This window comes from Phocoena sinus, chromosome 2, assembly GCF_008692025.1.
Source record: "Phocoena sinus isolate mPhoSin1 chromosome 2, mPhoSin1.pri, whole genome shotgun sequence".
NCBI classification, from domain to species: Eukaryota; Metazoa; Chordata; class Mammalia; order Artiodactyla; family Phocoenidae; genus Phocoena; species Phocoena sinus.
Genome location: NC_045764.1, coordinates 48,249,566 through 48,265,644, shown reverse-complemented (window position 1 = coordinate 48,265,644; position 16,079 = coordinate 48,249,566).

Genomic DNA, 16,079 nt, shown 5'->3' with positions numbered 1-16,079 from the left:
CTTATAACAACTCCTTAAACTGCTTCTACCCGGTTGAACAATGCAAATCAAGAGGGATTACTGTTTAATTATCTCTCTCTTCCATGCAAAGAAAACCTGGATGGTTCTCAAACTTGGATCCATATTAGAATCATTGGAAAATTTAAAGATGTCCAGAAGCCTGGTTTCCAGCCCCAGAGATGTAGATTTAATTGATTTGTGATGTGTTCTGGACAGCAGGAGATTTGAGAGATGCCAGGGGATTCTAAAGTGGAGGTAAATTTGAGAATCACTTCTTTAGAAAATAGCAACAAGAGCGAAGTCCTAAGTTGTTCAATCTTTGACTCTGAGGATCCCATCCTTATATTGGATATAAGGATTATAATTATTATTATTCACTGGATAATTGCCCCAACATTCTCTTCACTCTGCTCACAAGAACACAACTGTAAGCAGTGCCATTATTCCTCACTCACTGCCCCTGACTCACTTCACTGACCAGCACTCCCAGCTGAACCTATTTCCCTTAGACCCGATCCTTTCTTTAATTGGAGGCCAGAAGTTACAGAGTTTTGGTTATATATTCACACAGCAAATGAAAGAGCAGGCCCCCAGGAAGGTGAGGCTAAAAAGAAAATTATTTTATGTAAATGAAATTGCTGAGAATATTAAATAGTGTGAAAATAATTTTCTCAGATATAACTTCATAAATTTCTATGGTAGAATATTTAGAAAATATAGAAAAGAAGAAAATTACAGTCACTCAGAGATAATTATTGTTAAACTGGCATTTTTTTCTATAGCCTTTATTTACTTATATACATATGTTCATTATAACTTGCCCTTTGTGTTCTTTTTCTTTAAAAGTATCTTTTTTTTTTTCAACTATCTGTTATGATTAGCATATGATTACTCTGATTCTTGAAACCCTCACTGCAGATTATCATACCTGCCACTCAGTTTGGGAAGTGGGAAAAGAGGGGAGGAATGCTGGCCTTCCCAGAAGTCCCAAGCTGGGCAGGGTCATTGGCTATCAGGAACCTTTATTTCTCCTTGCCTTGTTCTTCCTTCTTCTATCGGGAGAATCAATCTGCCAGAGGCTAGGTTAGGCAGGGAATACCCTTGCCGGCAGAGTCCCAGGCTAGTCTGCTCCTTGAAGGTAGGTGCTGTGGCTTCCCTCCCTCTTTTGCTCCTGAACTTTGCCTGGCCCAGTGCTCTGGGCAAAAGGGACTGTCAATAACCAAGAATTGACTCAGAACTCTGTCTTTAAAAATTCATAAATACCTCCCAGTATTCTAATGAATATACAAAGAATACGGTGCCCTTAGCTACATTATTGTATAATCGAATCAATGAGAAGATGAAAACAAAGACCAGAGCAGCACCCCCCTCCTCTGTATCCTTCCTACTTGTTTACCAAGAGTGAGAAAAGCGCGTAAGGGCAGTGTGGTCCGAAGCAGAAGGAATCCGGGTCATCTCTTATGTTAATTTCATTTCAGTTGCTCTATCTCTTTTCTTTTGCTAATCATCTGAGTGTTTCTTTCAGGTTTTCTGTTGTTGAATTTCCCAGGAAATCATTTTTTTTCTCAAAGAGCTAGCTTTTGCACTAATACATTGTATTTCTTCCTATTTTTAATTCATTGCTTTTTGCTTTAATATTCATTGTGCTTTGTTCTTTATATTCTTAGGGCATATTTTAATATTTATTAAAAGAATAGTTCAATGTATGTCCTTTCAGCATATAAGATTGTAAATTTACCATTTAACATTGTCATATTTGATAAGTTTGACTATTGTTCTCATATTGCGGGCTCATGAAAAATCTGTGTTGAGGGTTTCACTCTTGCATTCTTTGAGCAATTCAAAATGACACTTTTTTAGGAATTTAGGTAGCTTCTGTTTAACATCATTTCCAGTTTACTAATTTGTAATGAAAGGATGTACTTTGCCTATTTAGAGCATTTTGGCTCATTGTAAAAAATATTTTATGTATCATTTAGTCTAACTTCCCAGTCAATGTGTGAGATTCTAATATAGTTGCCAATGAGCTTTTATCACCAATAACTTGCAGCTATGTGCCCTTCCCCTTCCTGTTACCTTACCTCTTTATAGAAGCACTCATCATCCTGAAATCTGTGTTTATTTTCCCTTGTCTGGTTAGAATGCATTTATCACATATGTATTATGCTTTAAAAATATATCGATTAATTGTATTTATATTTAAGATTTACTATGCAAATACCAGATTGTATGAAGTCTTCTCTGTGTTGCTATTTTTGTTTGATATTGTGTTTCCAGAATTATATTACATTTCAAGAATTAATCCATGTTGTTGTTTGTAGCTATAGCTTATTTATTATTACCACTGAAGATATTCCATCATGTTTACTATACCACAATTTATTTACCCACTCTCCTGTTGATGGATATTTGGGTTGTTTCCAGCTTTTTGCCCTTATGAGCAGTGCTGATATGAAGATTCACAGGCATATCTCCTGGGGCACATGTGCTGGGTCTTAGGGTACGTGAACATTTAACTTCACAAGATCATTCTACATTGCTTTCAAAGTAGTTGCACTAATTAATACTCCTACCAGCAATATATAAGAGTTTTATTTAGACTCCTTTGATTTTTGCCAGTGTAGTGGTACAAAATGATCTCTCTTTGTGGTCTTAATATTTACATTATTACTAATAAAGCTAAGATGAATGTTTCACATATTGAATGGCAATATCCACTTCTCTAAAATTCCTATTCATGTTTTTTGTCTATTTACTAATTAGATATATTTATCTTTTTATTTGTAGGAGCTCTTTATATATGCTAACTTCTAATCTTTGCCTGTTATATAGGTTGAAAATATCTTCTTCTAGTTTCTGGCTTATCTCTTTAATTTTTTAAATTGTGCTTTAATGGATACAGGTTTTTAATTTTCAAGATCAAATGTCTGGGGACTCATCAGTGATACTTCATAATAGAGGACTCCTCATTTCTCTAAATCAGCGGTCCCCAACCTTTTCGGCACCAGGGACCTGTTTCATGGAAGGCAATTTTTCCACGGGGTGGTGGGGGGATGATTCAGGCAGTAATGTGAGCGATGGGGGCTATGGTTCTGGCGGTAACGCAAGCAATGAGGAGCGATGGGGAGCGGCAGATGAAGCTTCGCCCCCTCACCCGCTGCTTACCTCCTGCTGTGCAGCCTGGTTCCTAACAGGCCATGGACCAGTACCAGGGGTTTGGGACCCTTGCTCTAAATGACTTCTGTTCCATCAATGTGCACCTTAAACTTAAACCTGGTGTAGGCAGGTGTAGGGCAGTCCTCCCGCAGCAGCTGTCCAAATACCTGTATGACATCCTTTGTCATAAACTAGTATCACTTAGTGTTTCCTCCATATGACTGTGAAATCCTTGAGAATGGAACTTTGTAATTTCCTCATCTGTATATTGGAATAAAAATAGTTCCTCTCTCTGAAGTTTTCCCTGAAGATCAAATTGGCAATAAACATATTATGTTGGTTTGTTTTATTAAGTTGTATTAAAATGTTATATCACTCTTAGACTATAATATTCTAACACTTTCAGATTGGTCCAACCAGGACACAGGTACATGGAGACTATGGAATCTATACTTTGCCCATTAGGTACGTCATAGTTCAAACCACATAAGAGTGTCTTCATGACACCCTGGTAGGCATAGCCTGTATTGTTTCAACTTAAATAAACCAATCCTTTCTCCCCCCTCAAATGGAACACTGCTATGATTTGCCCTCCTTCCATAAAAAGTGGAGGAGAGAAATAAATCTGATGGAAAACTTGAGTCCCAGGATACCAGTAAAGCCAGGGTGTTTGCAAGGCAGGCATTTCTTTGTGCATTCCCCACCCCAGCACCAGCGAGAGCTTTACCCCGAGTCACACTCTCACCTTATTTTCCTTGTGACCTGGGGTCAGGTAGGAACAGGGCAGAAGAGAGCCACACTAACAGGCCTCTGTGGTAATGGTAATCTCAAACATCACCCCTGTACCAGACTCTAATCAAACTGGCAGGGGATTGTTGCCTCTGACCAAAGGAACAGAGATAATAAGGGGTGAGGGGAGGCAGGATATATCAACCAAGCACTCCTGGCAGAGGTGACTTTGTCAAAAAACCTTTGCGTGAACAGGCATCATTGTGGCATGATACTCCCATCTGGAAATATCTATTCAGAAACCTTTTCTTGATCTCTCACTGTTCCTTTCCCTTGTCATTCATTATTTTATTTCCTTTAGGCTTGATTAAATACCCTGCTCTGTTACCAGAACAAAATGAATGATTCAAGTATACAAGGACCCAAATTAATCTCTCTTGACCTTTCTAATATGAAATATAATCTTTCATGGCTGTAAAACAAGATAACTTTGTACAAACTGAGGTTAAACATGATTGAAGAATTCCTGTGTAACATGAAGATATCCTGCATGTTACTTTCCTGGTTAAAGGTTTATAACATTGGAAAATACTGTTACAGACATTTTTTTTAAGTTCCTTTTTTAAAAGTGATTTTGGAACCATTAGGGTTTGGAAGGGGGAGAAGTAACGCGCACACACACACACACACAGAGACACACACGCAGAGTCTCTATATCTAAAATGGAAGTTGATGTTTTACTTTTAATTCCTTGTGTACAAATTTTCACCACAAGAGCAATGCTGGGAGTCACAGCAGCTACAGCTACGGGTTTTACATACTTGGTTAATTAGCAATTCTTACCAAACCGAGTGTATCATTTCTCTTTAGAATCCTACATAGTCTCGATTAGACATATTTACGGGAAAAGTCAATGGATAAGACATTAGAGGCCAACCTCAAAGTCAGAATAGAGCAACCGTAGACCTTAGAGAAGTGCTTTATTAGCCAAGAATTGGTTGGTTATTGATCCTGGTCTGTTTCTCTGGTCACAATAGCACTTACCCTAATTTTTCTAGTGTAAATATAAGTAAATTTGAATGGGTGTTGTTGAAAACAATCTGTAAATCTACATTTTGTGGTTTGGGTTGTAATTGTAGTTACTGGAAGGTTCAATATCTGGGACATGTCAAGGAGACAAGGCTGTGGCCTGGCACCCTGCTCTCTGCAAATACCTCCTGAAGCACTTTCTCAAGGGCTATTAGAGCAACTCTGGCTCTCTCTGCTCAGAAAATGCAGAAACCACATGGGTACTCAGCCGAAAAGGAAAGCACCTGGGGGCAAGGGCTGAGCATTTTCAGAAGAAATGTTGTGCATTTAACTTAGACTTCTTTATCTTTTTCTCACTCTCTCTCTCTTTTTTTTCCCCTGAGGTCAACCAAGCAATTAAGGAAGAAGATATGAACCATTTTCCTGTTCTCCTGAAGGTAAATAATAATAAATTCACATTTGTTGCAACATTATCATTCCTTGTGACTTTAAGCTTCCTTTCCTTTCCTTTGTCTGTCCTTCCCCCATCTTAGATTTGATATTAGAGACTTTTCAACTCACACTGTATTCTCATCACAACCTAAGTTCTTCTCATGATACTGGGAAACACCTCCCCTAGAAAATGTTACCGGGTTAATGAGGGTTAATGGGGATTTTATTTCACCGGGATGTTGCCAAGAAATTTTGAGATGAATGGGAGTGAGGGTGGGAAATGGCCTCACTGATGATGAAACCAGCACAAGAAAAGCATTGAAGAAATCCCACTGTTGGAATACTATGCTTGAAATAGAAATTTTGTAAGTTCAGTTGTTTGTCTGGAGTTACTAGTGCTTGAGATCTCATCATTTTCATTCTTTCCAAAAAAAACTCTGTACCTTTAACTTACATTGAGAGGATACAAGAAAATTATTTCTACAAAAGGAAAAAAAATTAATGTGTGAAAAAAATAAAGCAAATTGAAATGTATGAGCAACTCATGCACATACTCCACATGATAACAGAAATCTCCAGAAGAGATACAGAGTGATGGAGGTGGAGCTTATGAAACTTACATGGCAGCCAGTAATCTACTTTCTGGTTGGAAAACAGTTATCTACTTGTGTTAAGTAAGAGTTATTTGGGCTTACTGGAGGCAATTAATTTAACAGCAAGCAATGTTCTCTTTTAATAGTCACTTCTGTTTTGGAGCTTTTATCTCTAGCTTCAGTTCCTCCCCATCCTTTCAGTCCCAGCCATAATTAATTAATTGCAAGTCCCAACACTTGTATTTTCAGTTCATGCCTTAGTGCCTTCCGCATACTGTTCCATCCACCAGTACATCATCTTCTCCTCCTTTTCTACCTAGCAATTCCTTGTATTCCAGAGACTCTGACTTCTTCTGGAAAGCTCTTATGACCACCACACCCTATTCTATATTCATTTAGGAACATATTCTGAAATGACACAGCACAATAGCATCTTTTTTTAATCTATCCCAAAACTGATATTTTATTTTATTTATTTTTTATTGAAGTATGGTTGATTTACAATGTTGTGTTAATTTCTGCTGTACAGCAAAGTGACTCAGATATATAGAGAGAGATATATGTATATGTATATATGTACATATATATTCTTTTTTATATTATTTTCCATTATGGCTTATACCAGGACCCTGTGCTATACAGTAGGATCTTTTTGTCCATCCCTTCTATTGAGGTTCCTCAAAAAACTAAAAACAGAATTACCATATGATCCCACAATCCCACTCCTGGGCATATATCCTGAAAGAACTATAATTCAAAAAGATATATAACAATAGCATCTTAATGATTCCACCTAAATTGTGAGCTCTCTGGAAACAGGGAGTAAGTGTTAATTTTTCTGTCTGTAGAAAATAACTCCCATAGTGTTTGGCATGCAATCTATAAGCTCAGTGAGTACTGATAGATAAACAAATGAATGAGTCCCTGTCTCTTGCTAAGCCTAGGCAATTCCACATGACGAAGGCAGAACTTGAAACTCAAATGCAAATATAAGGGTCAGGTAAATGGCCTAAATCAGTCAAGTGACTCAGGAGTAGCATTTATCTTGCCATAGCAAATGGAAATATATATCCAAGTTTGCTGGGCCTTCTCTTTTTTAAGATAAACCAGAAATTTGTATTTTTATTTATGCGATTTTATATGGCCCACGTTCTCCCAGATTGAAAAAAACAACAAAACAAAAAGTCCTTCTCAAGAAAATCCTGTAGTATTAACCATGGTTCTCTGTATTTCTTTATCCATCAAAGATCTCAGAACCATCAGTAGACAATCACATGGACCAGATGAGGAGCCTTCAGGACCAAAAACTAAATGCTCTTATAGAGTTGGCTAATTTGGAGCCAGCTACTTAGCCTGGGAACTCCTTTTTCCTAAAAGATAGTTTATGGAATAAGGATAATGTAATGCCCAATGTTCAGAACAACCTTCATTGGCAGTCAGAATCTGGGAATACATTATCAGTAGCATCATGATGAGGCAAAGAGAACTAGAGAGATAGGGGTACAGGATGCACTCATTATTAGAGAAGTGTGTCCATGAGAGAGATTTATTTGAAGACCATGTGATTGTCTGTTTCTATGGAATCTACCCAAAAGCTACTAGAATTAATAAGTGAGTTTGGCAAAGTCACAGGATACAAGATCCACATACAAAAATCAATTGTAGGGCTTCCCTGGTGGTGCAGTGGTTGAGAGCCCGCCTGTCAATGCAGGAGACACGGGTTCGTGCCCCGGTCCGGGAAGATCCCACATGCCGCGGAGCGGCTGGGCCCGTGAGCCATGGCCGCTGAGCCTGCGCGTCTGGAGCCTGTGCTCCGCAACGGGAGACGACACAGCAGTGGGAGGCCTGCGTACCAAAAAAAAAAAAAAAAAAAATCAATTGTATTTTTACACATGGGCAACCAAAACTTGAAATAAAAAATACACTTTACAATATCAGCAAAAATATGAAATATTTAAGGGTAAATATGAAAAAAATTAAAAGATATATAAGACCTGAAAACCAAAATATATTGCTGTGAGAAACTAAAGAAGACCTAAATAAAAGAAAATATATACCATACTCATGGGCCAAGGGCTCAAGATTGTTAAGATATCAGTTCTTTGCAAGTTGATCTTTTTACAAAAACAGTTTTATTGAGATATACTTCAAGTACCATGCAATTCACCCATTTAAACTGTAGAATTAAATGGTTTTTAGTGCACTGACAGAATTATGCAGTCATCACCACAATCTAATTTTAAAATATTTTGTCCCACCAAAAGAAACCCTGTACTCACTAACAATCACTCCTTTTCCCCTCCAACTCCTTGGCCCTACAAAACTACTTTCTGTCTCTATAAACTTGCTTATTCTGGACATTTCATAAAAATTGAATTTTACAATATGTGGTTCTTTGTGAATGGCTTTTTGCACTTGTCATGTGTTGACCTAAAATAAATAGACTGCCAGATATTTCTCCAGCAAAAAACGGATCAGAAGAGAATTGTAATTTGGGGTCTGTAACCATGGTGAGACATGCAAATTCCAGCCCAGAAAGAGAATGGGAGCACTTTTACAGGGAGGGAAAAGGAAATTGAGAAGGTTATGGTAAACACAAAGTTTATGGTTTTTTATTGGCTGAGTCCTTGCCAGGAAAGAGGAGGAGTCTTTCTTATTTTGGAGGATCCTCTGCTGTCTTCAGAGTGTGAGAACTCCCCCTTCAGATCTCCCAGTTCTATTTAATTGAGGATTCTGTTTATAAATATTTTAAACGTCTTCAAGATTCATCTACACTGTAGCATGTGTCAGTGCATAATTACTTTCATTGTCAAATAGTATTCCATTGTATGAATATGTCACCTTTTATTTATCTCCCTAAATTGATCTTGGATTCAACACAGTCTAAATGAAAATGCCAATTTTGTTTGTGGAAATTGACAAACTGATTCTAAAATTCATAAGGAGTTCAAAGGACCTACAATATCCAAAACAACATTAAAAAGAAGAATAAAGTTGGAAGACTATAATTACCTGATTTCAAGACTTATTACAAAGGCCTAATTATCAAGAAAATGTAGAACTGACATCAATATTTTTGACAAATAGATCACTGGAAAAGAGCAGAGAGTCCAGAAATAGACCCACACATATACGAACAACAAATTTTTAACTAACATGCAAAAGCATTTAGTTGGTGAAAAGATATCTTTTCAACAAATGGTGCTGAAAAAATTGGATAGTCATGTGAAAAATAAAAAAGCAAAAAAAAAAAAACCCAAAAGAATCCCACTTCAAGCCTTTTTTCATACATTTACAAAAATTAACTCAAAATGGACCATAGATACAAAGATAAAACATAAAACCATACAATTTGTAGAGTAAACATAAGAAAATTCTCAGGTTAATCTTAGGTTAGGTTGTATTTAGGTACAACATTAAAGCACAATTTATGAAAGAAAAAAAATCGGTAAATTGAACTTCATCAAAAGTAAAAATGCATGCTCTTTAAAACACATTTTTTAGGAGAAAGAAATGAAAAACCATAGACTTGGAGATAATATTTGCAATTTATATCTGATAAAGGACTTATATCCATAGTGTATAAAAAACTCTCAAAATATAATAAGACAACAAACAACCCAATAAAAATGGGCAAAAGACTTGAACAGACATTTTATCAAAGGAGATATAAAGATAACACATAAGCACATGAAAAAACTGCTCAACATCACTAGTCATTAGGAGAATGCAAATTATAACCACAGTTAGATACTGTTGTATAACTACTACAGTGGAGAAATTAATAAAATCCCCATACCAAGTGTTGATGAAGATTGGAAGAAACTGGAACTCTAATATACTCTTGAGGGTGAAATAAACTGGTACAAACACTTTAGAAAACAATTTGGTGGTTTCTTAAAAAGTTAAAATACACCTGTCATGTGATCCAGCCATTCTACTTCCAGTTATTTGTCAAAGAGAAACAATAACATATGTTCATACAAAGACTTGTTCATGAATACTCATAGCAGCTCTTTTTGGTAATAACCAAAAATTAGAAACAATTCAAAATATTCATCAACAGATGAGTACATAAAGAAATTGTGATACATAATACATAGAATACTGCTTAACAATTAATGTTATGTTATCAACACATGCAACTACAGGAATAAATCTCAGAATAATTATCTTGAGTAAAAGAAGCATGGCCAAAAAAAAGAGTACATGATGCATGATTCCATTTATCTGAAATTCGAAAAAAGGAAAATGAATGTACAGTGACAGAAAGATCAGTGGTTGCATGAAGGCAGGAGGGAAGGATAACCAGGGGTAAAAAGAAACTTTTGCAGGTAATACATAGGTTTATTATTTTGATTGTTGTAGTGGTTACATGATTGTGGGCATATAATAAAATTTATCAAATTGAACATTTTAAATATATGACATCTATTTTGTGTTAATAATACTTCTATAAAGCAGTAAGCAAAATAGAGAGAATATTCTATCTACTGGGTTGGTCCCCAGTGCTGGAAATAAACAGAGCAAGGTCAGTCATAGTTCCAGAAGAAATGGCTCTCCAGGCAGCTTCTCAATGCAAGGACTGAGGCCTGGGGAAGAAAATGAGTGCACCCATTACCCAAGGATCTAGGCAGAGGAGAGGACAGGCAATACCCTTGCTACTAGAACTAAGATACAATGTCACATGCCCTGATGCTGGACTCCTAAATGAAAGCTTCTAGAGTTTCTCATGAGAACAGGATTAATCTGACAGTTAAGGTTAGGTTTAATTCTGAAGAGAAAGACCTAGGACCCCAGTCATGTACAGGAGAAGGCTAAGGGGGCAGAGCACCAACCTTCCAGCCCTGTTATCTGTTCATGAAATTGGAACACACTTGAGCTTCAAAATGCCTCATTGCAGTTCACCTCTCCCATAAAGTACCTGTGCAAGGTTCTCAGGGTTTCCTTCCCTTCTCTCTCCTCAAAGCTTTCCCCTAAATTGCCTTGGGACCATTTCAGCAACTTCACTTTAACACGCTCTAGAGTACTCTCACGTATATATTCACATGTTGAAAAATGCTTCCAGTTGTGTCAAGGAGCAGTAGAGATCCATAGGCTGTCAGAAGTATCCTGAAAGTTATCAGGGAGATAAATACTCCCTCCAAAGAGGAAAGAGGAGGCTTCCCAGATGGAAAGATGTGGCAGTTGAACCGCAGACAGATCCAAGCCTCCCCTGTTCCACGATTGTTCCCTCTCACTTTCAGTCTTATGCCCCTTGCTGATCTGTCTCAGATGTCTCAGACCTTTCATATCCAACCCAATAAGTTCACCCCATTCACACTGACCTTGCTACAATTAGTCATCAGCGACCTGGACCTTCCAACACACACACACACACACACACACACACACCCCTACTCATTATGTCTGACCTGTGTGGTTGAAAATCAGGTTGTAGAATCACTCACTCATTGCACATGTTATATTTGAGCTATAAGATCTTTTAGTGACATAAGCATGCCTTTTATTCTTATTTGTCCCTGAAGAGCTTTGTTCCCATAAATGGTATCATCTGGAGACAGGCAGACCAAAGAAACCATCTGGTTTTGGGAAACAATCAAGTTAAACAGAGCCCAAGCTCTCCAAGATTAGCATTTTTCTGCTTGTCTAGCCTACCTGTAGTTTAACTAGATACCGTAAATATTTCACAGCTCCCTGTAAAAACACGTAGATTCCAAGGAAGTAATAAGTTTTACAAACATACATACATAAAATTGATTATATAGTTCAAAGCAACAAAAATTACTACAGCAACTTCAGTGTTTACCAACTGGAGAATGATTAAATCTATTATGCTGTATCCATGCATGGTTTAACATTTCACCAAGGAAGACATACAGATGGCCAAGAGGCACCTCAAAAGATTCTCAACATCACTAATTATTAGAGAAATGCAAAGCAAAACTACAATGAGGTATCACCTCACACTAGTCAGAATGGCCATTATCAAAAAATCTAGAAACAATAAATGCTGGAAAGGAGGTGGTAAAAAATGAACCCTCCTGCACTGTTGGTGAGAATGTAAATTGATACAACCACTATGGAAAACAGTATGGAGGTTCCTTAAAAAAATAAAAATAAAACTACCATATGACCCAGCAATCCCACTACTGGGCATATACCCTGAGAAAACCATAATTCAAAAAGAGTCATGCACCCCAATGTTCATTGTAACACTATTTACAATAACCAGGACATGGAACCAACCTAAATGTCCATCGACAGATGAAGGGATAAAGAAGATGTGGCACATATACACAATGAAATATTACTCAGACATAAAAAGAAACAAAATTGATTTATTTGTAGTGAGTTGGATGTACCTAGAGTCTGTCATACAGAGTGAAGTAAGTCAGAAAGAGAAAAACAAATACTGTATGCTAACGCATGTATATGGAATCTAAAAAAAAAAAAAAAATTTGGTACTGATGAACCTAGTTGCAGGGCAGGAATAAAGACATAGACATAGAGAATGGACTTGAGGACAAGGAGTGGGAGGGGGAAGCTGGGGCGAAGTGAGAGTAGCATCGACATACATACACTACAGAATAAAATAGCTAGCTAGTCGGAAGCAGCAGCATAGCACAGGGAGATCAGCTCAGTGCTTTGCGATGACCTAGAGGGGTGGGATAGGGAGGGTGGGAGGGAGGCTCAAGAGGGAGGGGATATGGGGACATATGTATGCATATAGTTGATTGTACAACAAAAACTAACACAGTATTGTGAAGCAATTATACTCCAATAAAGATCTATTTAAAAAAATATCTAGTCATAATTTATCGGCAGAAAACAATCCCCATAATACACAGCAAGATGAAAAATATTTTTATGTATGGAGTAATCTTATTCTTGACCACACCTACTGTAGGTATTCATATATGCACATTTGATTTTGGTATCTCTGGATAATGGGATTACAGAGAATTTTTATTTTCTTTAATATACGTATTTTTTATTTCTAAATTCCTTGCAAAGAGAAGGCATTACTTTTATAACCAGAAATTACTCTTTCCACTTGGGCAAAAATGCACACCATACACATGTTAACATTTGCCGTGGCTGCAAGCCAGGAAGTCCGTTCTCAGGATGTGGGAGAGGGGATGAATCTTTCCTGTGTAGCTGATGGTTATGACCCCTGACCCCCTCTTTGATTAACAGTGAGACCAGCTGACTAATTTAACATGCACATTTATGACAAATAGAGCAGCCTCTTAATAATTATTAAGGATGTTCAGATTTACCAAAATAATATTTAATCTCCAAAGTGTTACTTTGCCCCCATTAATTCATCATTTGTTCCTCAGAGCTTACACTGACAAAAATAAATTCACATTTAAAAACCCACAGTGCAAATTAGTTATACTGTATATAATGTAATATATAATATATGTTACAAAGCTAAGCCATGGCTATGTAATTTCCTAATTAAAACGAACTAGGTGGTTTAAACAAATAAATTTATCTCCCAGTTCTGGAGGTTAGAATTCTGAAATCAAGGTGTCGGCCAGGTTGGTTCTATCTGAAGGCTCTGAAGGATAAGCTGTTCCATCCCTCACTCCTAGCCGCTGGTGACAGCCTGTAATTCTTGGCATCCCTTGACTTGTAGATGCATCAATCTAGTCTCTGCCTCTATCTTCACATGTTCTCCCCGTGTCTCTGTGTTTTCATATGACTGTAATTAACCTCAGAAAACAGGAAGAAAAAGTGATTTGAGAAACCACTAAGGTAATAATATGTTGTAATCAGACTTTTCTTTTCACATGTGGTTTAGTAATACTTTATATACAAATATCACTGATGTGATATCATTGATGTATAATTTATCTTATTATAGAGAGTTATACATCCCAATTCAGAACAGGGTAGGGGGCCTCTGAAGTCAGGCTGTATGAATCTGTATCCTGCCTTCACCACTTGCTTGTTTCATGTGCATAGCAAGTTCTTTAAACTTGCTTAGTTTTCATTTCCTTTTCATAACAAATTAGAAATAATAGCTCCTTCTTCATAAGATGGTTGAGAATATTAAATGACAAGTACTCAACATGGCACACAGCCAATACAGTGACCGGCAGAAGGTCTTCACGCAATAAGTGTTAGAGAAATACAGAAAGAGGGAGAGAGAGGAGAAGCATGAAAGTGAGATTCAAAGAAATCCACACATATGAGAATTGTCTCCAAAACACTATTAATATGGCTATTGGATAGTTCCTTTCTGCATATGTCTTTATATATCTATATCTACCTATCTATCTATCTATCTATCTATCTATCCATCTATTTAGCTATCTATCATCTGTCTAATAAAATAATTAGAATATAATTATAAAAGAATAGTAGATAATAGAATGAAATATATATATGCATGTGTATGTGTATATTACTTATTTCTATTTCTAAAAGGATGATCCCTTATTAACATTTGCATTTGCAAACAATCATTAACCATTTGTTGATTGAACTGATATATATCTGCCCCTGAGATGGCAGGATTCATATCTGGTTCTGGGTAACCCCCTACAAAGTGCCTTGTACAATGCCTGGAATATAACTGCCATTGAGAAGATATCGGGGGACTACACAAATAAATGAAATGATTGGTCTTCCAGAACACAAGCATCAGCCTAAATAAGGTTTGAGGTTCATAAAAAATCCCATTAAATCCAAGAAAAAATACTATAATGATGGAAGAATAGCACACCAATGTCTTTTTTTTTTTTTTTTTTGAATAACCTCTAATTTCCACCATATCTTTCAAAGATTCTTAAGTTGAAGGGAGAATGAATTTATGGTTTGGTTCATTGTGAATATATTTCATGTTAGCCGTGTCTTTTTTTTATATATAAGGCCAACAATAGTGACTGAAGTCCTTTCTAATTAACAGCTATCACCAAACACTTGGGAGTACTATTCATATGACTTCTCGGTTTCAGTATGGGTGTGCATGCAAGTTCACGTGTGCAAATACGTATGCTTTTGTGAATTTGTGTTTTTTTCAAACTGTAACTTTAAAAGATTGAGGTTTAATATCCTTTGAGATTTCTCTAATTAGGCTCTGCTCCTTTTCTTAGATGAGTTTAGTACCCAAGTAAATGAACTAATTAATAGTATGTTGTTGAATGAGGCTACAATGTTTTATAAAATCTCTGGTCATCATTGGGAGTTCCCGCATAAGACTGTAATTAAACAGCTCAAAAAAACAAACAAACAAACCCCTGTTTTTTATCCCCTCACCTTATTCCATGTCTACAGGAACTGTTTGCATGTGCTGTGCTCAGTTCCTGAAAGGGTGTGAGGAGGAAGACAAAGGTGATCGGGGGACACAGCCCAAATCTGGGCAATAAAGTGCAGTGATGGAAAAACGAAGGCAATTCCCAGAAGACCAGTGATCTTTTGAATGACCCAGGTAGTCTCTACAAGCCTTTGAATTTCACCTTGATGTTTAACTGAAGGCACAGAAAGAAAGAAGAGGATAATTCTATTGATTGGTGTGACTCAGAAATCTACAACAAAAGTAACATACTGATAGGGAGAGGATATGACATAAAAACAAATCTAGTCTCATCTGACTATATCACACTCTGACCTTATTACAACCCCACAGATATCTGTAACTCATTAAGCTAGAATCTTGTTAGGGATTCACTTATTAATAAGCAAATATATCAAGCCTTATATTAATTATATTTAACCTCTTCTGAAATAAAAACATTTAGATGAGAGAAAATGAATTAATGTTTAGTTCTTTTGCACTGGCTTTGTGGATAAGATCTTTTTTTTAATTTTTTTAATTTTAATTTTATTTATTTATTTTTGGCTGTGTTGGGTCTTTGTTGCTGCACGCCGGCTTTCTCTAATTGTGGTGGGCTAGGGCTACTCTTGGTTGTGGTGTGCGGGCTTCTCACTGCAGTGGCTTCTCTTGTTGCGGAGCACGGGCTCTAGGTGCGTAGGCGTCAGTAGTTGCGGCGCACAGGCTTAGTTGTTCTGTGCCATGTGGGATCTTCCCAGACCAGGGATCGAACTCATGTCCCCTGCATTGGCAGGCAGATTCTTATCCACTGCACCACCAGGGAAGCCCTGTGGATAAGATCTTGAGCGTGA